Here is a 24875-nt window from a genome sequence, read left to right on the forward strand (position 1 = left end):
TCATTCAGGGCAAGTGATTTGATTCAGGGTTGTGTCCTGTTTCCTGCTTCTGAGGAACTGCTGCGAGTGTTGGCATCCCAGGCTGCATACCTGTAATTGGTGTTGGTTGTTTTTTCAAACCAGTAAGCTCTTGGGTTTTTCAAAAGTTGGCCAAGGGATTATATGGAGCTGTCATATAAGGTTTTGGAAATCTGTGAGTCCGAACAGATCTGACCTTTTATTGACTGTGTGGAAGAATCCGAATGCTGCCTAACAAGTTAATTAACCTGACCCAGTATAAGCATGCAAGAGATGTCTTTTGCTAGTGGTGGTTAAATGGAATCTATTAGATGTTGCTAACAATGATTATAGAAAGGATGAAACGAAGTCACAGCTTCTTACCAACCCCGAGGATGTCTGGATTTATGAAGTTTTGTGTTAACTATTGGGAATTGTCACCTGATTAATAGATTACCCAGAAGTTGTTCTCAGAGCATATTTTCAGTTGGCTGCTTTATGGCAGAATCCTGGAATTTAAATTCGAAAGTGAAGCCTTAGAGGATAAGCATGAGTAAGTAAGGTCTTGGGACAGAATGTACTTAGCATTGTTTCCATCCATATGTGAGTGGAGTAAGTGTCTGTACCCTGGACATATGCTTCTCATTGGAAAATACGATCAAATGTCTCTGTCTCTCTAGACCAGTTCTCATGGAAAGTCCTTGGCATCTTCTCAAGCCTCAAGTGAAGGCTTTTGAGCTCGCAAATTGCTAGGTAATCGCTTGCATGGGACATGTCAGAGGGGCCGTGCCTTGTTCTGTATGGGTGGGAATTTGCTTCTCCAAGATACCATGTCTGCCTAAAGCAAAACAACAGCAAACAAACAAATTTGCATTGCATATTTAAATTCTGTCTAACTGTGGCAAAGGAGGTAGGATAGTGTTATGAGCCTGGACAACCTAATAAAAATAATAGCTGCAGTAGCAGCAACAATAAGATCTAACATTCACATGTATGCCAACCACTGTTCCGTGTCCCACATTTTTGTGCATTTAATTCACAGACAGTGAAGTTTCAGACGTATTCTTTCATCTTCTTCTTCCTTTTCTATGAGTTGAAATTAGCCAGACTGGCTCTGTCCTGTCCAAGATGGCCAACTTTAACTGCATCTTTGTCAGCTTGACTTGTAATAGAATGTAACTAAAGATGAGGAAGGGTTGTATATGTATTTGGAGACACCCTTGCTTTCACATTCTTGTTGATTTTGTGAACAGTACATTCAAAGCCCAGATCTATCTGTCCATTGAGAGATCTGATTTCAAGAGAGGACCTGTTGTGTTTCCCCTGCTCTTCTTGCTTCTAATGAATTGAAAGGTCCTTAATTTTCTGCTAGGTGGTAATTAGTTTTCATGAAAAAGATGAACTGTGGATGCTTAGAGGTGCTTATTAAAGGCACGGAGCTGATGGGAATGAAAAAAGTGAATTCTTTGGGAGAGAAAGGGTTTTGACAGCCTCAGTTGGTAACAATTTGAAGCTGCAGACCAGCTAGTATCAGTGTTGTTTTGTGGCCTTTGGTGAAAGAGGTAGTTCTGAGCAGTGAGCTGCTCTAGTGCTGCTGTCTTCCCAGGGGGCAAGGTCCCTGGCTGTCTTTTGTGTTGTCACCCAAACAACCTTCCAGAGTAACCAGTCCCTAGAGTAAGGCTTTGCAAAGGCATCTAACACTACAGCTTGAGCCTGGCTTTTAGGATCTGCAAATTTTGCCTTTTCCTAAACTCAAATTCTGCTTTTCTATTTCAGAATTTGAAATTCTGAACTGTGAATGGGCTTTAGGAATGGGTGGTAATGGTGTTACTGATATTTCCAGATGCATAAACCAATCTACTGGGCTCTTGAATTTATGGGACCCTGTCGGGTACAACTTGGTTTAATTTTGGCTAAAGCTACTCAAGGGAGTCCCAGATTTCTTTACAATGTTAGTTCCATTTGCTATTTACAAGTGTTTTTATTTAGCAGTGGTCACTTACCGAAATTGACTGTGAATCTCATTTCTTAAAGAAAAGCCCACATGGGAATTAAGGAAAGGGCTGATTGCAATTTTCTAGGTAAGTTGGAATGTGTAGGTATCTGTCTTAGTCAGCTTCCCATCCCTGAGACACAGTTCCTGACATGGACACGTTAAAGGAGGAGCGCTTTATTTCTGACTCAACGATTGCTGAAGTTTCAGTCCATGGTTGGTAGTCCCGTGAAGAAACATTATGGTGGAAGGAGAGCTGCTGACATCATGGTGGCCAGGAAGGAGTGAGAGAAGCAATAAGAGAAGGATGTTATGGAAGGAATCAGTAAGTGACCCACAGAGAGGCGTGGAATGGAAGCAAAATAACAAGTTTACTCATCGATAAGGGTCGATTGCACATAAGCCCTGGACTGACGACGCCCTGGGCTACATACAACTCCTCCTTTTATAGGGTTTCACAGCCTTGGCTTCATTTGGGTAGCTACATTTCATTCTCACAGTTCACATCATAGTCACAAAGTAGTTAATCTTTTCAACCCAGATGTAACAGTTCTTTGCAGTTGGGAGTGTACCTTTAAGATTCGCCTCGTTATCTATTCTAATCCATAGGAAGGGGATGTTCAGGGTCAGGGGAGCGAATGTTGGCAATGGTCCTTTTTATCCTGACACTTTTATGATCAGGTGGCTTCAGTCTCTCCAGGAGCTCAAGAACTTGATGTGCCCTGTTATCTCAGGGTAAGACCAGATGCCTCATTCAGCAGTTAGTGCCTTCGGTGCCTATTCGTTCAGAGCTAAACAAAACAGACTGCCGTTAGAGACAGCAGAAGCCACTTTACGTTGTAACACTTTATAGGTTTTTGCTATTTATAAAAGTTTTCCCTATCAGGAGGAAATGGGGAGAGAGACATAACCATTCCAGATCATGCCTCTTCCCCAGTCAGACCCCACCTCCCAACAGCACACTGAGCCCCTCAGCTCAGCAGAGGATGAATACATCAGTGAGTACAGCAACACACACAAGGCTCTGGGAAGACATTTCCCAGTATCTAAACTAGATGATTTAGGACGGAACCAAAATGAATCAAGTAAGGGAAACAAATACACAAAAGTTATTCTGTTTGTTTAGGGTTAAAATTATCTGGATTTGACAAACCTTATGGGCAAAATCAGCTGGACAACGGCCCAGTCGGCATGAACATGTGGATCAGGCCTATCTTTGTGGGCTCTTTCTCAGGCGTTCCTGGGACTTTCATTTCCTGGCACCTACGTGATGCTTTTTTCACCTCGCAAGTCTTTACACAGTAAGAGAGCACAGGCTTTTGACATTGGGAATGTGTTAGCTTAAGTTTTGGCGTAACTACTAAGCTAACTGGGGCTGGATGAGTTACTTCCCCTTACTGAGCTTCAGGTCCCTCTTCTGCTAATGAGTCAGTCACCACTCCCCTCTTGTAATGATCAAATGAAAGCGTGGGTGTAAAGGATCTTCTGTGTACTGTAGGCTCTGTGGTATTCATGTGGTTCAGCTCTACTCTTTGAGTTGAAGCCGAAGCAAGGGATTATTTGACAAAATATCAAGTCCAATATGGATTGAAGGGAGAAATTAAAAAACCCAAAATAAGCTTCCTGTTTCTGAAGCCAATGGCTTCCACGGTATCTCTCAGCTGCACAGCTGACTAGCTGTGTGTCCTTGAGAAACTGCTTAACCTCTCTGACCAATTTCCCAATCTGTGAAGTGAGACTGGTACTAAAGGCTCCTTCCTCATGTGGCTATGGTGAGTATTAAATGTACAAATACAGCAGGGTATTTTACCTCACGTAGGAAAGGGACTCGTGCCTCAGTTTCTCCATTTCTTTCTGGTGCTCAGCTGTCCCCCTGGCTTGCCCATTCCTCAGTGTAGAGTCCTGCTGCATTTCTGGGTGCTGCCTCCTGCCTCCAAGTGACCCATGCCCTCCTTCTGAGTGGCTCCCCGTCTCGGCAGCAGCCATCAGCATGTGGGACTCAAGTAGATTTGGCGGGGACGTGAGTCAGAGCGGGAAGGATGACAGAGCCATCTGTAAGTAATCTGTCCTACTGAAGCAGATCCAGTTTGCTGAGCGTAAACATTGCTGGTTTTAAAAAAATTATTATTCACCATTTAAAAGTGGTTTAATGTCACATCAAGATGAGCACTTATTCACATGCGTGAGTGGGAGCAATATAATTTGATTATAATAACGAGGGTAGGCAGGTTAGTTTATAAACCGAGAATGGCGACAGCTTTGATTCTCCTGTCATTGGGATTTTGTTAACAGTTATTTTTACTCTGAGTCTTACAGAACAATTGCCAGAAGAACACATAGAATCTCCGCATTCTGTAGACCCAGCTTCCTCTGATCCCACTTTATGTCATAATAGACTGTAGATCACAGCTCAGCCACCTGCCTGCCGCAAGGACTGTGGAAGGAGAGCTTAGACTCTGCCCGCTGCCCTGTGTGAAGACTCTGTCTAATCCAGGGTCCCACCCTGCATCCACGGCTCCATCACCCCCTCCTGACTGAGCATTCCCTGGTCTTTTCCTGTCTCCCATGACCTGCACCCTTTCAAAGAGGACTGATCAGATATTTTGCAGAAAGCCTCTCAATCTGAGTTCGTCTGATGTTTTCCCCACTTCCTGCTTTTTCCCTGACTGCACTGCACACACTTTTCTGCTCAAGTCAAGGGTCCAGTGACAAGTTCACTAGTGACAAGTTACCAGTTCCGATTACCTAGATTTTTCTGACACAAGCCTGATAATGTATGATAGATCCTGGAAGTTAGGAGTTTGGATTCTGGAGCCAGACAGCCTGGATTCTGTTCGTGGCTGTGTGACTTAACTTGTGTGGGACGTTATGGCTGTGTGCTGGCCTCTCTGTGCCTTCCTGTCCTACTTTACGGAATCGGGAGGTTGGTAGAACTGGCTTCCTAGGCTGTGCTGAAAAGTAAGCGAAGTTACGAAGCACGTGGAGCAGGGTAGTGGTCACACACGTAGTGACCTCATGTGTAGTGTCCTGGCTGTCAGCTTGGCTGCGTGCTCCTTCCTCCGCATCTCCACCCTCTGCCTTCCAGGTCCAGCCGCACACTGATGCCACGTCCAGAAGTGCAACCCTGGCTGCTGGCGCCTCCCTGGGGTTCTGGCTCCAGGGTCTTTCGTTGCACTGCCTCACCAGCCGCCTTCCTCCCACATATGCTTGGCAACTGCTCCAGGCTCCTCTGCGTGCTCCCCTTCTCTGTTCCCTTGCTCTGCCCTCCTTGGGCCTCCCTCAGGTCCCTCTCCATATCTTGCCACTCTAGATTGAGCACAGATATGGTGGGGACACCCTGCTTTTCCAGGAAGGCTGAGGACTGGATGGGTCCCCAGCCCTGTCACTTAAACGTGACCTAAATCTCTGTCCTCCCGTTTCTTTGTGCGTAAGACAAGGTAGTAATAGTAATAATCATTGTAATTCAATTCGCTGAGGCGCCACTGTAAATGTTACCTTTGCTATTTCGTTTAATGCTCACCACAACTGTATGGAATAAACACTAATGGGATCCCATTTTGCAGATGATAAAACCACAGAAATAGAGAGTTTAACTGACTTGTCCAAGATCACACAGGTAAGACATGAATGAATCAGGATTCAAAGCCGGCCTGGTTTGGGAACCCACATTATCTTCTGTGTGAGAGAGCTAATCTAGATCATCTATGCAGAGCGCTTAGCCAAGTACCCGGCTCAGAGTTAGTACTTTAAAGTTTTGCTTTTATTAATCTCCTGATCTGATTTTGGTTTCCTCTGGCTCTGCATGTATCTATGGGATGCTGTCTCTAGTGTTTGCTAATCATGGATCTGGTGCCCTATATCCTAGACAACAGGCATCTTGCCCACTTGTCACACAAGTTTTTCTGTTTGTGTTGCCCCCAGAAAATGGGCCATCCACAGTCCTCTGACTTGATACAGCTCGGCCTGCAGTCCTCCCTCTGGTTTTGATCAGCTGTTTTATCTTCTGCTGTCTTCACTGTCAGTTCAGTTTTACCTTGCACCTTGACCTTTGGTTCTGCCTCTCTTGCCTTCTCCTACGGCTCCACCTCCCCTAGTCCCTGGACTAGCTGCTTCCTTCTTGCTTGGTCCCCGACTCGGTCTGGGGCAGATCCTCGTGACTCATGTTCCTTTTTTGGGCTTGCCCAGCTTGTGAGGGAGCCCGATCCAGTTAGGGAAGTGGCAGCACCTGGCCTTGGGCCTGGAGACCTGAAAGGAGGCATTCAGAGGAGAAGAGGGTATGAGAGGACAGCCACAGAATGGCCAAGAGACAGGAGGTGGCCAGCATTTCAGATGTGACATTTTGTTCCCTGGTCCCAGGATACCCTTTACCTTCTTCTGGACTGGAGGCTCCAGCTGAGAGGAGGCTGTCTTGGTGCCCAGACATGGCTCAGGCTCTGCTTTGGTGGTCCTTGCACTTCTGAAACTGGGACCTCTGAGTTTTACACAGGCCTCAGTATTTGATCATGCAGTGTACAGTGGGTAGAGTCCAGATGCCTCTGCCTGACTGCCTGAGTTTGCATCCCAAAATACCACGTGCCAAACAAACTCAGGCAAGTTATTGGAATCCTCTATGCCTCAGTTTCTCCACCTGCAAAATAGAGATACTTAAAGGTACCAACCTCGCAAAAGCATCTTAGGTGGGTAGATGTGGTAACACAAGTGAACGGCTGAGACAAGGCCCGGCACACGGCAAGAGTTCCAATGGGCGATAGGTTGTAGTTTTACTATGCAGACTTCTTGAGACTACTGATGGCGTCGTACTCATATTCAGGGCTAGTTCTGAGCTAGATACATCCTTCCTTGTCATTGAGAATACATTTTCAGAAAGCACCAGAGGATTTGCGAGTAAATATCTTAACCTGTAGGGAGTGTGCGTTCCGGAGTTGTAAAAGAAACATGCACGAAAGCTCATAGTCTTGCTCAGGGAGTTTTAACAAGGGCTCCGTGCTTGGGCTTTAGACCCTGAGTCAGGAGGCACGAGAGGAGCTTCCACGGTGAGACCACAGAGAGTGATGCATGGTGGGGTCATCAGCTGGGTGGCAGGAGCCGTGGATGAAGGCTGCGTGGGAGATTGACAGCCTGCGTCTGGGTGCGTTGTCTGTTGCTGTAACTAAGTATCTGAGACTGAGTAATATACAAGGAAAGGGGTGTATGCAGGTCAGGGTTTTGCGTGCTGGGAGGTTTAAGACGGTGGCATGGCAGCATCCGGTGAGGTCTGCTTGACAGTGGGGACTCTGTGGAGTGCCAAGGTTGTGTAGAGGGACTGAGCATCCTAATTCAGAGGGACACCAGAGGCAGCCTTGTGGCTGTCACCCTTCATCAAGCCTGCTTCCTTTTCTTACCCTTGCTGTCCTCCTCTGCTTTCTCCTCAAGTCCTTCCCTTCCTCACTCACTTCCTTCTATCCCACGACCCCTTCAGTAGCCACAGATGGTGGTAGAGATGCCATGAACTAAGAAGAATTAGTTTTTAGGCCACATACCAAGACTCCTTCTTCCATGTCCCATGAACATTAGTGGCTTCCTAGCTTTCAGCTGCTCTTTTGTGTGTGTGTGTGTGTGTGTGTGTGTGTGTGTGTGTGTGTGTGTGTGTGTGTGTTGGTTCTGCTTTAAAAATTTTTAGACCCGCAAGCTGACTGAGTGCATCTCAAGATTAGGTAGGACAGCGCTCCTTACTTAGCACTTCTCTCATGTCTTTATAAATCGCCTGGGGATTGTCGGAAGTGGGGCTTCTCACTCTGCAGACCTGAGTGGAGCCTGAGAATCTGCATCTGCTGGGGATCCTGGGTGAAGTGGCTGCTGCTTGTGCGCATGCGGAACCACAGGAAGCCAGCCTCTCATGTCCATCAGCCGTGCTTCCAGCTTCACAACTGCAAGCGCAGTGACTCCAGCGTGGTGGCAGCGTTGCCCACTCTCTTCCCCCAGTACGTGCGTCTATCACAGTGAGCTATTGCGCAAGCTTTATAATTTGTTTTTCTTTTTTGAGACATTGTGGCTAAGTTGCCCAATGGCTTTAAACTTGTGATCCTCCTGCCTCAGCCAACCTGAACACTGGGATACAGGTACGCTGTTGTCCACTCTTAATGTTCAGTGATGCCCTAGAGTCCTCCCTCTGCAGACCCTCTGAGCCCTCAGAACTTTTCCCGTGTATGGTGTTACTGAGGACAATGAGGTCACAGGCTCAGGTTCAGTGTCTCCAGGTGGAGCCTTGCGCCATTGCTGCAGACGCCACCACACCCATTCTCCATGGTAGACCCTTGTCCAGGCCACCAGGAAGGGAATGATGTGAATTAAGGCCACGAGGGTAGACACAAACAGGAGGCAAATGAAATGACAGGAGGCAATCAAATAGGCCTCGTAGAAGTTTTGGTGACATACAGGACAGAGGTGAATTGCTTAGAACAGATGAGACAAGAGGTTCTCCTTGAGGATAGCCACCAGGCATACAGGTGCAGGACCGGAGTGAATACGGATGAGCCACTTATCCCATTGCTGTGCAAGAAAACAGCTCAAACTCACCCTGCTGATGGGCACAGGGGATGCCAGCCTCCGGGACTCTACCTTGTAGAAATGGAATGATGTATCTAAATAGAAGGGGAGGTTTCCGAGCTATTGGTGGCATCTCACCTGACATCCTTTCTTTCATCTGCTGGCACATACAGCTTTTCTTTCCTTGGCCTAGAGGTCATGAAAGTTCTCCCTGACTGCTAAGCCCCTGGGGAGATGGGCTTTCATTTCCTGCCTGTCTGTTTGTCCTCTCTGCGCCTGCCTCTAGTGAAAGCTGCTCAGGTAAATATAAATAGTTCTCATCTCCCCCAGTGCTGGCCCTTTCCCTCTGAGCCCTTTGCTGCTGTCTTGGCTGTGTGTGGGAACGAATTTCCCTCTCCCTAGACCACAGGAGTGACTTAGAATGCTGACCTTGCTGTTTGGGATTCTCTCCCTATCCAGCAAGACTGTCAGGCTGCTGAGAGTTTGCCAGGACTCTGTTCTGTGGCTTTCTCAGGTGGGGAGACATGGTTACCCAAAACCTGCACGATCCTTGTTCGCGTCACAGCCAAAGTGACTCAGGTAGTCATCCCAGAAGTAGTCTGACTGCTTTCCAGAGAGGCTTAGCTCTGTAAGTCAGGACGGCGTCACCACTACAGTGAGCACAGAAGGGTGGAGGAGCATTCTCTGCTCACTGTCCACCGCATCACTTTCTCTCAAGAATGTGAACTGTGGAATCATGCAAGCCTAGACTCAGTTCTTAGAGCTGTCATTCACTCGATCTCAGCAAGGTCAGTCCTCATTTCCCGTTATCTGAAAAATGGGGCAAGTGACACTAGATTTCTACCAGGGCATTGTGCAGATTAAATTGGATGCTTTGTAAAAGCCTTTGCCTGACCGGTGGCTATGTGCGTGGCAAGTATTAGCTATTACCATGGCCAACACCTGCCCCGTAGACCAGTTCAAGGCCACATACTTTCTCTCCAGTGCCCCTGCCCAGAGGCACCTTCTGCTTCAAGTGTCCTTTCCCCTCAGCCTCACTCAGTATTGTGAGTCTGTTACAATACTGCTTTACCTTGTCTCTAACTCCTGATTTTCAATGACCAGATGCTTTATTTTTAAATTTTTTTAAAAATCTATTTTTATTAGAATGTGTTTGCCTTACATAATGACTTATTATTTTTTTTTTGGATTGTTTCTTACTTTGCTGCTGTATTCTGATGATTGTTACAGCTAGTTATGCATTCCAGATAACCCCAGGCTATACCACCCTTGCTGAGGGCCTCACTACATGGTATATCAGTCACTTTTCTGTTGCTGGGACAAAATACCCAACACCCACCATTTAAAAGAGGAGAGGTTTATTTGGGCTCACAGTTTTCGGAGGATTCGGTCTGCCACGGTTGGCTGGCTCCAAGGCAGTATGGGTCAGGAAGCAGAGAGAGAATGAAAAAGCTGGGGACAAAAATACACCCTTCCAGATCACTCCCCCGGTGACCCACTTCCAACCAGGTGCTGCCTCCTGACAGCACAGTCCGCTGCAGAACTCATGAACGGATGAGTCCCTGATAAGTCCGATGCCCCTATGACTCAGTCACCTTCCGCACACATCAGGGACATTTCAGCTCTAAACCGTAACACTGTTATCGACCTGGATTTTTATTCTTAGAGGGTCAGGTCAGCCCTGCATGCCTGGACAATCCACAGAAATTCAGGATTAACATATAGAATCTTGCTATGAAAACCCAACCTTTTTCCAGACATCAGTGTGTGGTTGGATCATGCTTGGAGGATGGATGGGGGGGAGCTTGTGTTTGGAATAAACGCTTTGACAGACATCACCAAAGCCACTTTTACAAGTTGGAAAACATATGCTTCCACCCAGGTTTCCCCTTTCTGTGGTGCCCCACACAGCCTCAGTCAGATGTCCTCAGCCACAGCCCTGAACTCGTGTGCTGGCCAGCAGGTTCACAAGATTCCAGGGAGCACCTGTCCTTTACTGTGCAGTCAACTGAGCAGATCCAACCCATTCAGAGTCTGGGGAGTGCAGGGACATGGATTGGCTTTTCTGGTCTGTTCCACCTGTCCCAGTGTTCCCAGCATGGGCTTAGGTCTCTGCCAGAGACTCTGGGTGGGACCCTGTGGTGCGATTCAAGCGCTACTTGTTTCTGCCTCCAAGTGTTTTCTTTCCCACCTTCATCACAGTGTCCATTCATTCTCTGCACATTGTTTTGCCTCACCTTGGGGAGAGGAAGAGCCCGGGGCTAGAGTTATGGCACTTTGAGCCTTATAAGTTGATGTCATTCTGAGGATGGAGAACCTACAACACAGTCAGACCCTGTGGGCCACACTGAAATGTAGCTTGCAAATTTCATGATGAAAATGTGTCTAATCCTACTCTCCTCCTACCTTGAGTCCCATGGTGAAAGATACTCCTCTGTTACTTGATTCCTCCATCCTGGTAGGTGTCATTTCTGCTGCCCACTCCAGAGCAGGACTTGATATTTCAGTCCAGAGGGGACCAGAGGGAGGAAAAGCATCAACATATGTAGTACGCTGCCTCCCAGACGTGGGCTCTTCTATAACGTTAACTGCTATCTCCAGGTGGTGAGCCAAAGGAGAGCTTAATTAAAATCAGGTGGGAAATGTATAAACGGAACATTAAAAATAAAACTGTACAGGACTGACATCACCCACACCCACCCCTCGGGAGATGACAGCGGGGATCTGCGCCTCATGATCCTCCTCCCAGTGGCATTAGGTGGGCTCCTCTGTCCCCTGTCCTCTACCAAATGGCGAATCCCACTGAGACTCTGTACACATTGAGGGCCCAAGACATGGCAGGCACATCACAACTGGGCCTGAATCTGCTTGTACAGACGGCCCGGGCCGTATACCAACGTCCTCTGTGTCTCAGTGTGAGGTGGCTGAGCAACCATGTGGAGTTGGGAAAGATGAAACAGGATGGGAATAAAGGTACAGATGACAATCCTCGCTGCCCCTGACACTTAAGGCAGTTGCTTCAAGCAGTAGGAGAAGCAAGGCTGTGGGACCTTGATGGGTGGCTCACCTGGGCCTTACTTTCTTCCTCGGTAGGAAGGGTATCCAAACGCCTACCACATACAGTGGGTGACAGTAAAAAAGAGTGACAGCTATCATTGATTGAGCATGACTGCTAGTCAAGCTTTTCTTGAAAGTGTTCACACTATGAAGAAGGGACTATGACTATCTCTGTTTTTTCAGGTGAGGAAAGAGATCAGAGAAATTTAGTGAATTTGACAGAGTCACACAGCTAGAAATAGTGGAGCAAGCTGGCCTGACAGGCTGTAAAATTTGTGCCGTCAGTAAATCAAGCATCTCAGTGTAAGTATCTAGGGAGACAAGGGAGCTTGTCTGAAAGTGTGAAAGAGATACTGTGATGAGATGGGAGATGATGTTAGAGCACACGAGATGTTTGGGGAGACCCCGAGGAAGAATTAAGCAGCTTTGGATCATGGGGTTCGAGAATTATTTACTTTTCTGCTGTCTTTCAGCGTCTGTCATTATGACAAGATAAAGCCTTGGTTAGGTGCCAGGTGCCTTTCCCTCCACACTACTATTTATTCACACTTTCCTTTGAAGCAAAAAGATAGCAGGTACCAGAGGCTTCCACAGATTTTGACATCTAGCTAGTCTGCAATAAAAAATTGCCGCTGCTGTACTCACTTTCACGGCCCTCTTGTGGAAAAGTGATTCTGGTTTTGTATTGACAGCAGGAATGTAAAGTTTTCTCTCTTAAAGCACATTTACGGAATTATAAAGAATCAGTCCGTGCTCAGTGCTTTTGAGGAGATAAGTAGAGGTGGCTTTAGGTGTGGCAGAGGTGGGGAAGGCTGAGTGACTGATGCTAAGAGGAGGCCATCTGCAGAAGTTCTCAGCTGATGCAGCCCACGGTTCAGACTCAGTGAAAGTCAGAGTCGGAAGGACCAAAGCAGGCAACTCTCAGTCCCAGTCTTGTAGGAGGATGAAAGAAATGAGCCATTTGTAAACTGAACGTGACAGTCTTTCCTCTGACATCGTGGGATGAATTTAGCTTGCTCTGCAAGGTGCCGGATAAAGCGAGGGGGTGAGAATGTGAAGTTCAATGAACTTCAGGTATCTTCACTGAACCATAGAAGCTGTAGTGGTCGCTTTCCTATTGCTAGAATACAATGACTGACACGATCATCTTAAAGGAGAACTGTATTTTGAGTTACCGTTTTAATCCAAAACTGGCTGTTCCAAGGCATAGATGGCATGGTAGAAGGGCATGGCAGAGGAAGGGTGCTCATGTCCCGGCAGTCAGGAAGCAGAGGGAGAAGGGAGAATGTGGGGACAAGAATACACCCTTCTAGGTCACATCTCCAGTAGCCTGCCTACTACTATGTACACTTAGCTCTGCAGTTATCAGTGGATGAAACCACGGATGAGTAGAGTGTCCCCAAGACCTTTCAATACATGAGACTTTCAGGGACACTTAAATTTGTGCCGTTACAGAAGCTGATTGCTGTGGCCGGAATTTGATCTCAGTGTTGGAGCCTGCACTAGTAACGTGAGGCTGCCGATAGGAAGGGACTTTCCTGGGTCACCCTGGGTTAGAACAACTGTAATATGACTACTACTTTCTCTGTTTCCTGCCCAGCTCCACCATCACTAGTCTTTTTCCACAACAGTAAGCAGATCTGTTTTGGCTCCTGGTGAATGAAATCCAGAGAGCCCAGGGGCAGATCTCCCAGTCTATAGATGCTCTCCAAGTCCCCAGTGTTGCACAAGGCACTGTGAGCTACAGGGACACTGCACAAAGGGAGGGAAGTAAATAATTGTCTCCAAACTCCTGGAGCTGACAGGATGTCTGATTTTGCCTTCAGAAGAGTGTCATTTGGGAGGTGAGAACCCTGGGTCTATTATTACAGGATCAGTTAAGAAGGTCCCGAGTGTTAGAGATCTAGATCAGTGGTTCTACCACCTTCCTCACAAGAGCAAAGTCCTGAATTTGATCCCCAGTTTTAAAAAAAACCCAAAACCCCAGCAAAACAACAACAAAACGCCCAGCACAACAACAGAAAAACATTTTAAAAAGGAGGGGGGGAGGGGAGGAGGAGGAAGAGGAAGAGGAAGAGGAGGAGAGGAGGTCCCTAGGAGTGAGAAGCCCTGTGTTAGCTTTCACCAGGTTATGCTGCAGTAACAACTACTCCCAAACATCAGTGGCTTCCAACAACAAAAGTTTGTTTCTTGTGACTGTTACATGCTGGTTGTAAGCCAGCTGCAGGTTTCTCCAGCCTCCTTCCACTGGGAACCAGGATAAAGAAGCACCCTCTATAAACGTAGGTGCGCATATATCATTGTGATAGGATTCTTTTAATTCTTTTGGAAAGATACCCAGCAGAGGGATGGCTGGGTCAAATGGAGCCTCTAGTCCCAGCTCTTTGAGGTATCTCCATATTGATTTCCATAGTGGTTGCACCAGTCTGCACTCCCACCAACAATGGAGAAGGGTTCCTTTCTCCCCACAATCCTGCCAACATTTGTTATTGTGTGATTTCTTGATAGCAGCCATTCTTTGTGGGGTGAGGTGGAATCTCAGTGTTGTTTTCATCTGCATCTCTCGAATGACCAGTGATGTGGAACATTTTTTCATATATTTACTTGCAGCTTTTACTTCTTTGTCTGAAGAATGTCTGTTTATTTCAGATGCCCATTTTTGAATCAGGTCCTTATATTTGCTCATCAGTTGGACTGGACAAAGAAGATGTGGTTTTTCTATAAAGTGGAATACTACTCAGCCATAAAGAAGGAGAAATTAGATTCATTCATAGGAAAATGGATACATATTGAGGATATACTCCTAAATGAAATAAAAAGTCACACATGTGTAAATACTGAATGGTTTATCTGGTGTGAATAAACTATAATAGTACATAAGATCCTAATGAGATAATTGACAATGTGAAATAGGAAGAAAAGGTCTAAAAGTGTAGGAAAAGTGGGAAGGGTAGGGGAAAGGTAATAAGGGAAAGGAAAAAAAATAGGAGAAAATAAAAAAAGGGAAATAAAATGTTTGTAAATGGGGAGGAGAGGAGAAGGTAAAGGGAGGGCAGGGATAAGGGGAAAAAATGAGAACCAAGACCTGTGATGTAAAGGTACAAGACCCCAATGATGAATATAACTGTACTGCATACCTAAAATGTACCAATAAACTCAATGAGAATAAAAAATGCATTAGAGGGCCAGGGATTTGGCTCAGTGTTTCCACTGCCTGCCTTGCAAGCAAGAGGACCTGAGTTCGATCCCCAGAACCAATAAATAAATAAAGCATTAGAAATCTGCTCCCATTCAAAAATACAAATAAAAATTTTCCTTTGTAGCAGAGGAAAAAAGAGCAGTGACAGAAACTTGGGAAATGTTCTTAGTGCTTCCCCTCAGAGGTGTCAGGTATGATTTCTGGTCTGTTTCTGTTTGGCTTCTAGGAAAAGGTTCTAGGACAAGGATTCAAGCTCTTTTAGGTCATTGGGAGGTGCAGGAAACACCAGCAGGGAAGTGGAGAAATGGATGAATCAAGGCTGCCAGGAGAAGGTGGGTTTGCAACCCGGCTACCACTGTGGGCGACTTGAGTCTCATCTCATTCCCCAAGGGGAAGTTCTGGAAAACAGGCACATTGTATGCCGCAGAGTTATTTCCCCCAGAAATGAACCATGGAAGCTGAGTGCTGGGATAGAACCTGATCTCAGGATTGGAGGCTGCATTAGAAACCCGAGACTCCAGATGGGAACTTCCTCCGGGTTACAGGGTTACGTGGCTTAGAGCAACTGTGGTGCGACCACTACTATCTCCATTTCCAGCCTAGCTCCACCATCGTGGCTCATGGTTCTGTGGGACGAGCAAAACTATCACTCACTGGTGAGGGCACCTCCTGGGAGGGTTGATTTCCCAGTGCTCCTGGCCCGTGTGGCACAGGCAAAGTAACTTTCTAGCTTCTGAGAGAGGCTCTAGACAAAGAGGTGGACACTAGGAAGTGAACATTGGCCCCAGCAAATTGGAGGCGGAGAGTTGTGGCTGAGGCGGGAAAGTGTGAGACCTGCCCAACATTTCCTTGGCCAAAGGAGCCGGCACCAGGGTTGGGGAAGCGTGAGCCTTGCGCGGGGTGCAGCCAATACTGGGACCCAAGCTCAGTTTTTGCGGCAGGATCTGAGCCCAGATGTATGAAGTCCAGAGTGGGTGAAGCTTCACTCAGCGCTGTGTGGAGCGGACTCTCTCGACCTTGGCACTGCTGATGCTTGGGGCTGGGGGACTCTTTGCTGGGGCTCCTGTCCTGCGCACTGTGGGTACATGGCACCATCCTGGCCTCTGCCCATTAGATCTCTATGGCTTTGCCCTTCTCTATTTTCTATTTGTGACAAGCAGAATGTCCCCCGACATTGCCAAGTGTCGGAGGTGGATAGTCCTTCCAGAGCACTTGTTATAAAAGTTATTGCCAATTTCCAAGGAATTGGAATAATTGTATTCTCAATTTATTGTAAATAAATTAGAGGGGTCACAGCCTAATGGGAGAGACAGATATATAAAGTGTACAGTGGTATTTTGGCTCACCAGCTCTTTCTCTTCACTATTCTAGTTGCAAACTGGACAAGAGCTGAATTAAATTTCCCCACGAGGTCAACATTGAACCTAACCATTGAATTTTATTCCGTTCTCATCCAACTTGGTGTCTGACCCAAAACAGCGATTTGAAATACTGTGTGTTATATCTTCATAATGGGGTACTACTTAGTCGTAAAGAATGATAAAATTTGAGTCGTTTGTCGGAAAACTGATGCACAGTGAGACCATAATGCTAAGGGAAATAAATCAGGCACAAAAGGTGAAATAGCACATGATTTCTCTTATAGGAGAATCCCCACGTATAAATAATTTAAAGAGCAAAATAAAAAATGGATGATAGGAAACAGGTAGACAACATACAGATGGAAAGTGGCTGTGGGCATGAAGGGAGAGGAAGGGGAAGTGAAAAGAATCAAGGTGTGATTCGTACATGCAGCAGTTCCCCATGATGAATGTTATATATCACAAACACATACTAATAAAAAGGGGGAAATAAATAGAAGAGTCTCTTGAAATATGTTCCTAATGAAACATTCAGGAGTGGGGAACATCAGTTCTCTTAAAGGCTGGGGTGGTCAGGCAAGGTTTTACAGTAGCAGGTACAGTTGGACTAGGCTTTGAAGGATGAAGAGGAGTTTTCCAGAGGAGTAATACCACAGAAAGGCCAATTGTGGGGCTGTAGCTAGACCAGCTTTCCATGTGATGGGTAATATGAAAGGAGCAGTCAAGAGCTTGGGAGGTGCTTAGAGGACTCACCCAAAGTCATGATACAGCCAGCCTCAGAGAGCAGAAATGCCCTTCGTCTATTATACTTAGCTAAAAGACACGGCCAGTTAGTCCTGCAGCCTCCTCAGTGTCGGATCCTGTTCCTTCCCTTTGGTGACTGCCACCTAATTTGGGCAAGAAAAACTGCATAGGGTTTCGTTGGTTCCCAGTGCTCCGCTGGTGAGGCTCTGCCCAGCGGCTCTGACAGCACTCAGCGGGCAGAGGAGGCTGTGCGTTCATGGGGCCTGGTCCCGCCCCGCTGTGCCGCCCACCAGGCTTGGACCCGGGCTCTCTCGTCTGTAGAGCAGGTGGGAGACTCACCTCTTGGGGCTGCCCCAGGACGGCGGCGTCGCATAGTCTGTCGGCTCGGGCCCTGCCCCTCCACGCGTAGGGAGACAGGACTGGGCTCCTGCCAGCTGCCGTGACCATGGTGACGGCCAACTTGCATTAGGTGCACCTGGCGTCCCGGGCTCTGTGTATTTTCACCAATGACCGTAAGGCGCATTCACATTTGCTCCATTTTCAAATGCAGTAACAGGCAGAGGAGTAGTCCCCTGCCTCGAGTGTGGTCAGTGATTGGTGTGGAGACTCCCAGCACCGGTCAGGAGTAATCACTGCCCAGTTGTGCCCTCCTCAGGGCCCCGCCTCCACGCGTAGGGAGACAGGACTGGGCTCCTGCCAGCTGCCGTGACCATGGTGACGGCCAACTTGCATTAGGTGCACCTGGCGTCCCGGGCTCTGTGTATTTTCACCAATGACCGTAAGGCGCATTCACATTTGCTCCATTTTCAAATGCAGTAACAGGCAGAGGAGTAGTCCCCTGCCTCGAGTGTGGTCAGTGATTGGTGTGGAGACTCCCAGCACCGGTCAGGAGTAATCACTGCCCAGTTGTGCCCTCCTCCATATTTCCCCATAACCCTACTTAAAAGGAAAAGAACAGGACAGAGATTTAGAGATTTACTAATGCTAACCCATCAGGACCCTTGTAGCTCCTACCAGACAAACGAACTTTTCCCACCTGCTCCATGAAAGTATTTAAGATGCTTGCAGCACTGGAAAAAGGTCGGTGAGCAGAGATGCGTCTTTGACCGCAGTTTCAGAGTTGGCTTCTGAGAATCTCCTGGGGTCCATGATGCAAGTCACCGCCAGACTGGCAGAAAGGTCTGATAGTGACACAGAGGGAAACTCTCAGTTGCTCAACTGTCCCTGCAGCCCCCACCCTGGTGTCACCCTCAAGGTTTGAAAATAAAATGCGGAGGAAGAAAGGGTTTTCTTGCAAGCCTTGGCCACCACCCCCAGAAGCAGCAGGAGTCTCTTCTGTCCCACTGTGGCAGGGACACAGATGGTGTGCTCGGTGCTCCCAGAACTTCTCTCTCCCACCATGGACAGAGTGGCAGCGAGGAAAAGCCCACAGGGTCCTGGTTGCAGAGGCCACCATCCTCCTGCCTGGCCCAGAGCCTGGCCACTTGCTGCTGTCATCTTGAATGGTCGGCCGCCTGCCTGGGACCATAAGGTACAGCAGTGCAGTGCGGCCACAGAGCTGGCCTGGCCTGGAATGGGAAGGAATCAGCAGGCGACAGGTCTGATTGTCCTGTTGTCCCATCAGCACCTGTGGTGCCCCAGCGCCGAGGCCCCATGTGTTCCAGGCAAGTGACTCTCTCTCTCTCCCTTCCCTCCCTCTCTCTCTCTCTCTCTCTCTCTCTCTCTCTCTCTCTCTCTCTCTGCCTCGTCAGAGATTCTGCATGAAGGTTTGCTGGAGGCACCTGGCTGTCTGTCTGTTTTTCTGTTTGTCACTTCTGCAGCTGGCCAGATGTGTTGGAGATGTCCCTGGAGACCCTGCATCCTAGAAACCCACAGGTCAATGGGGTCAAAGAGATGCCTCTAGTCCTCAATCTCAAATGTGTCTGAAGCTGTGGGGTGAGCTCCCTGTTTTATGAATTATGAAATCCTTTGGCAACACAGAAGAGGCAGTGTAGCGGCTTTGCAATGATCAGCCAGCCCCTGTCCTTCCCTCCTTTCTCATTGCCAGGCAGCAGGCTGCTGTCGCCTCCTACTCAGATACACACGGTCCGGAGCAACCCAGCAACCCTTTCTGAGACAGAACGTTGACGTTGCTTAGCCTGGGCTCAAGCCAAGCTGGGCTAAATGATTAACTGGCTATTTTTTCCACCTGGCATCTCAGAGATGGTAGGGCTTTCTGAGCCAAGCCAGCATCCAGCCCTCCACTTTCCATCTGTGCTCATATATTCAGGCCACAACTCCCCTCTCCAGGCAGCAGAGCCCTCCAGTGTGGTACAGTGGGCGATGATCACCTAGACAGGCTCCGGGGTCTGACTTCAAAGGTCTGCTGTTGACTGCTGTGTGAGCTTGGGCTCAACTTCTCTGTGCCTTCTCCTTGTCCACAAGTGGGAATAATAGCAGTGCCTACTTCATAAGGTTGTGGAAAGATTTAAGCAAACCGAGTATGTCTGAGGCACTTGGAATGTGTCTGGCACACTGTAAGTCTTCAGTGAAGACTCCCTAGTCCCAATATCTCATAGGACAAGTGGTGGGAGAAGAGGGTGTAATGCTGTATCTAGAAGTTGAATGCAGTCAGATCGGTTAAGGAGATAGGATGCCAGAAAGTCCAGTTTGCTGTGGCTTTGCCATCGTTCCCATGGAGACTCTCAATAACAAAATTGTTCAAAGGACATTGAGTGCTCACAAAGACAGTGTCTGTTTCACCCAAGAAATATTCCTGTGAATAAATAAATACTGATGACGATAATAATAGTTACCATGTGTCGTGTGCTGTGTTCCAGCCATGTTCACATATATTCATTGATTTAATTTTCATACTGATCTTATGCGTTATTATCATAGCAATCTTTTTCTTTTTCCTTATTATCATTATTTCCTGTGCTCCTGGGAATTGAATCCAGGACCCTGACCACTGAGCTACATCCCAAGCCTTCATCCTCTCTTTTATAAGTGAAGTTTTGAGGCTCAGCATTGTTAGGGAGTGTGCCCAAGGTCGCACAGCTCACAAAGGTGGAAGTAGGGTTTAAGTCTCAGGTTGAGCGCTGAGAGATGCCTGCACGTGCTCCAGTGCACCTGGTGTTGGTGTATTTATCTATAGTCGTAAATAGAAACCAACTAAAATATAGTCATCTCTTGGATACGGTATCTCCTGTGAACATCTCTGATTGGTACTGGGATCAGAGACACTTTGGAAAGGAGCCACAAATACGGCGAGGATTGTAGAGTCTGGGACAGTGGTGGCGAGCCTGTGGCAGTTGTGTTGCAGCAGGCACGCAGAGCCTTCTCTTGTCAGCATGAAGTCACTTGGGCCCAGCCGAGGTTTGCCAGGTTATCAGTGTGCCTGCAACAGCCAAGATCACATTGTGCAAAAGCGCGCGGAATGCAAACTTTTCTCTTGTGAAGTTCAGATGGGAAAGGGAACAAGGGAGGGGAAGAGAGAAAAGGATTGGAAAAAAAAGAATAGAAGGAAAAAATGGAAACAGCTTTGTAAATAAGGGGGAAGAGGGACTGAAGGGAGGGGAGGGGAATGGGAAAAAAAAGAGGAAGCAAGGTATATCATGTACAAGTACGAATTCCCTACGATAAATGTTACCAGTATGTATTACTAAAATGTACCAAGAAAGTGAAGGAGAAAAAAAAGCTGTTTGTATCATTGAAAGCTCTGCTACTGTGTTTTTCTCTTATGACAAAAGATGTTAATGTAGGGCCGGGGATTTAGCTCAGTGGTTCCACCGACTGCCTCGCAAGCGCAAGGTCCTGAGTTTGATTCCCGGTACCAAAAGAAAAAAAAGATGTTAATGTGTGAGTTGTTTTTTCTAAACAAAACCCTCAGCATGCAGGTTTAATTGCAGTGTTGGTGCCTTGTGATAAACCAGTGGGTTTGAGGTTGCAGTTTGGGCAGCTGTTCTCTGAAATGCTCACCGTCCCTTATCTAGTGGATCAGGTCCTCAGCATTCAGAGAGCATACAAAGCTTCCACTTTGGGGGTTCCACATCAGGTCACCTGCAAAGTGTCTTTGCTCTCTGGTCTGGAGTGGACGACAGTTCAGATATCTCCTGGCCTCTTGCCCATTGTTACTCGTCCTGGTTGCAAAATGAGGCTCCATTCTCTAGGCTGTACTTTGGTCAGATTAATAATTCTCTGAAGTACCCAGAATCCTACCCAGCTTCTGACAAAAGCCTTAACTACTCTTCCCTACCACAAAAATAAATCCAACTATGTAGCTTCCCCAGTTGCTGCTCTCTCTCTCTCTCTCTCTCTTTTTTTTTCTTCGGTCCCAGGGATTGAACTCAGAACCTTGCACTTGTGAGCCAGGCACGGTGCCACTGAGCTAAATCCCCAGTCAGGTTGCTGCTCTCTTAAGCATAAGGATTGCCACAGTATGGAGTCTCTCATGGGTGACAAGGGGTGAGGGGAACAAAAAGAGAGGAATGATAAGAAGCCATCTCCATCTCCAGGGGCTGGAGGCCAGCTACCTGGGCTTGCGACCTCACTCCTATGCATTGCTGAGCATTACTTTAGAGTATTTTCCTTGGATCGTTATATCCATAGAATTACTATTATGTGGTATTATGTGATGCTTATATAGGAAAGCAAAAACAAAAAGGCAATAGAAGGTCCCAATAACCTTGTGTGTGGCTGGGTTAAACAAGGTTAGCTAAATTTCTTTGCTGCGGAACTTCTCAGAGCCTTTATTATATAATGCACTGTACCTCCTAGGACAAGCAGCTCTTTCCAGTCTTATTTGACTCTTCACTGTTAGATCCGGGAGCATTTGTGGGATTAGTATTCAGAAGGACACACCTGAGAAATGGTGCTGTTAGCCCTGGAAGCTGTTGAAGGTGACATGGGCAGTGGTGGTCAAACCTATCCCAGAACAGGCTGAACTTTCATTTTATATTTCATTAGAAGAGATGGGCCCTTCAAAAAAATTAATGAGTAAATTAAGCTATTGAATTTAAACATAGAGAAGGATCAGAAGCTGGAACATCTCTGGGTCTTAAAAGGAACTGTTGTCTTTCATTTACATTGGAAATTATGAATTAGAGTCACTAAGGGCCAAACGGCAAAGAGCACATCTTCCAGGGATTAAATGGTTAATGGTCACAGTGGTTGGGAGGATGGGGTTAGAGAAAGAAAGGCAGGTAGGTGTCTAGGAGGATCAGGGAGATGGCTCAGGGGCTCAGTGTGAGCTGCTCTGTCAGCTAATGGACATTCACAGAGCCTGGAAACGAAGCAGGTAAGAATCTTGCTGAAGAAGAGGAAAGGATCGTCAAAGGCCCAGAACAAGATGAGGTCACTAACTCCCATAATTGCGTAACGAACACTCAGGGACCTTGGGGTCTGAAGCCAAGTGGAAGCCAACGATAGGACAGTTTGTGATTTCTTTGACATCAAAACACTGGCTAGGTAAACTTTAAAGCACCGGACAGGTTTTTCCTGAGATACTGCAGGACAGTGATGGAAGGCAGAGCTCATTCCAGTGGTCTACAGCCAGTGCAATACTGTCCACCAGGGACAATCACAGTTAAAATGTGGGTGCGTCTGTTTCCAGCTGGAACGTATGACACATGTAAAGTCATCTTAGGTACCTTCAGACCTGTGTCTTTTTTTCAGTTGCCTCTCCATTTTTCCTTTTTGGGATAGAAATTTAAGCCATTTTACTGTAATATTATATCCTAAACCCCCTTCTAGCCTTAGGCGTTGTTCTTTTTTTTTAAATATTTCTTAGCAAAATTTATTCTTCAAATTGTCTGTTACCTTAGAGCTAAAACTAGAGAGACTGATGACAAAGTATCAGACTTATAGCTAACCTCTATCAATCTAAGACCAGCAGGCTCAGTCACTATTTCAATTTCTATGTGTGACTTTCTCCCCAACCTGCCCCTTCATTCTAGTGTGCTTGTTGGCTTAGGCATTGTTCTTAGGTCCACCCTTAAATTGTGGGGCCCGTGTACAAGATCCACCTCAAGCTCAGCTCTCTGGGTGCAGAGTGGAGGCCATGTGGGAAAAATAGAGGGAAAAATGTGTATCTTAGGATCACAAAAAGTTTCTGGCATATGTGTCATGTTTCCAATGTGGCTAGCCCTGTCTTGTTCCTTGTGTGTTTGTGCATGTCGAGTAGATAACCTTGTAGACAACACGCAATCTTAGATGTATTGTCGGATGGCCGAAGTCAGGTGGTTGGGTGAGAAATGTGAGGAATTGCCCAGGGCTCTTTCTGGGTCCTCGTGCATCTTCTAACATCTGTTAGGGTAAAATTTCTCAACCTTGGCACTATGGGCATTTAGGGCCACAAAATTCTTTGTTGTGGGAAATGATTAGCGGAATCCTTGGGTAATACCCGTTTCTTCCCCTAGTTATGATGACCACAAGGATCTGAAGACATTACTGAATCTCCCCTCTCTGACAACCATGGTTGAGGCAGAAGAGAAATATCTGAAGAAGTGGGCCCATACAGGTCCTTGGCCTCAAGCTCTTTCCTGTTCCAAGAGGTCTCTTGTTCCACTGTGCTACCTGTAGGACAGCTCTGTCATCTCATAACAGATTGGTGTTTAGATGCCACATCAAATGGTCAAATGCATTTTAAAGATCCTTTTAGGTATAAAATTGTCCTCAGTTGATAGAATTATGGGATTAATCATAACCAATAACACCTTTCTAATACTTCCATCGAAGTCTCACCAGCTTGAACCACTGGTGGTAAATACATTACTGTCCCATCTGATGGCTTGTACCAGCCAAGAGGAAGGATAAGAAAGCCTGCTGGGGAAGAGCAGAGATGGGAACATTGCTTCTCTGCATTTATATGCATGGCTAAGATAGTGAGCTTTATGTTCATGGAGACAGGGAAGGACAAAATCTATCTCTACCAGAAAGTTTTTTGGCAACTGTATTTACTCCATGCAAAATTTTCCTTGGTTGTTAGATACAGTCAAAACTCAATGATAGATTTTTTTGAATAAGACACCAGAGTATGTGTAATCAAAAAGTATAGTGTGTTTAAATTTTTGAAAATATGTTACAGTAAAAGACTGTTAATCCCCCACCCCCAAATATTCCTACCTGCCTGGAACACACTGATCGCATTGATCTTGTCACTTTCTGAAGCAGTTCTGAACACCCTCTGTCAATAATGTCTTCAGTTGAGCTGTTGTGGCTGCCTCAGAGTCCTGAGTTGACTCAAAATATTTACGTTTCATGGTCATTTTGACTTTGGGGAAGAGCCAGAAGTTGCACGGTGCCAGACATGGTGAATAAGGCGGATGCAGAGATACTGTAATGTTTTTATGAGCTGCCTTTCTGTTGGATGTTGCTCAACAGCAGCATTCACTGTATTTCTTTCAAACCGCACTTTGTCGAGACATCCATGAAAGAGACCGAAGAATTACCTGAGAAAGTGACGAGAACAATAGGAAAAGTGTGTTTGAAGTAAGGAGGGAAGTATTTTGAGGGAAATAAACTGCAGTGTGTCTTTCACTGTAACACGCTTTTAAAAGTTGAAACATTCGCTGTATATTTTGACCACACAGTGTGTGTGTGTGTGTGTGTGTGTGTGTGTGTGTGTGTGTGTGTAAAATAGTATGTGTCACAATTTCAGAAATGTTAAATGTTAAAAAATTAAAAGCCTGTCTTGGAACCAAGGTATCACAACTCAAAGTCAGTCTCAAAATGGTTATTACTGCAATCATTGACAATCCCTTGGCCACTGCTATGAGCTGGGATAGTTTTAGGCAACACCTCTGCTCTCAGACACCCTCCCCACCCTGTTGATTGGACTTCTTACTGTCTATGAAGACCTCCTCGCTCCCTCTCCCTGACGCCAGAAGACTTGATTTACCACGCAGTACAGTTTGGTGACACAAGAGCGCAGTCCAGCCTTCTCAGCCTAAGCTTTACAGCAAGCTTGCTCCTTAAGGAAAGTTATCACAGTCAGGGCCCAGACAGTTTCTGATTCTAG

The 24875-nt window shown here is 46.6% G+C and overlaps 1 protein-coding gene across 5 annotated transcripts in view; it reads left to right on the forward strand.

Moving 5' to 3' along the window:
• Positions 1-24875, forward strand: part of Slc1a2 (solute carrier family 1 member 2) — a 139693-nt gene that overhangs the window by 36539 nt on the left and 78279 nt on the right. The window contains exon 2 of one of the 5 annotated variants that reach the window (XM_010612577.3): positions 14998-15103. The exons of the other annotated variants lie outside the window; for them this stretch is intronic. The gene's annotated coding sequence lies outside the window, so the exon portion shown is untranslated. The remainder of the gene's footprint in view (positions 1-14997; positions 15104-24875) is intronic. 5 annotated transcript variants of the gene reach the window in all.

The sequence above is a fragment of the Fukomys damarensis genome, unplaced genomic scaffold, assembly GCF_012274545.1.
Source record: "Fukomys damarensis isolate Sample0158 unplaced genomic scaffold, DMR_v1.0_HiC HiC_scaffold_27, whole genome shotgun sequence".
Taxonomy (NCBI): Eukaryota; Metazoa; Chordata; class Mammalia; order Rodentia; family Bathyergidae; genus Fukomys; species Fukomys damarensis.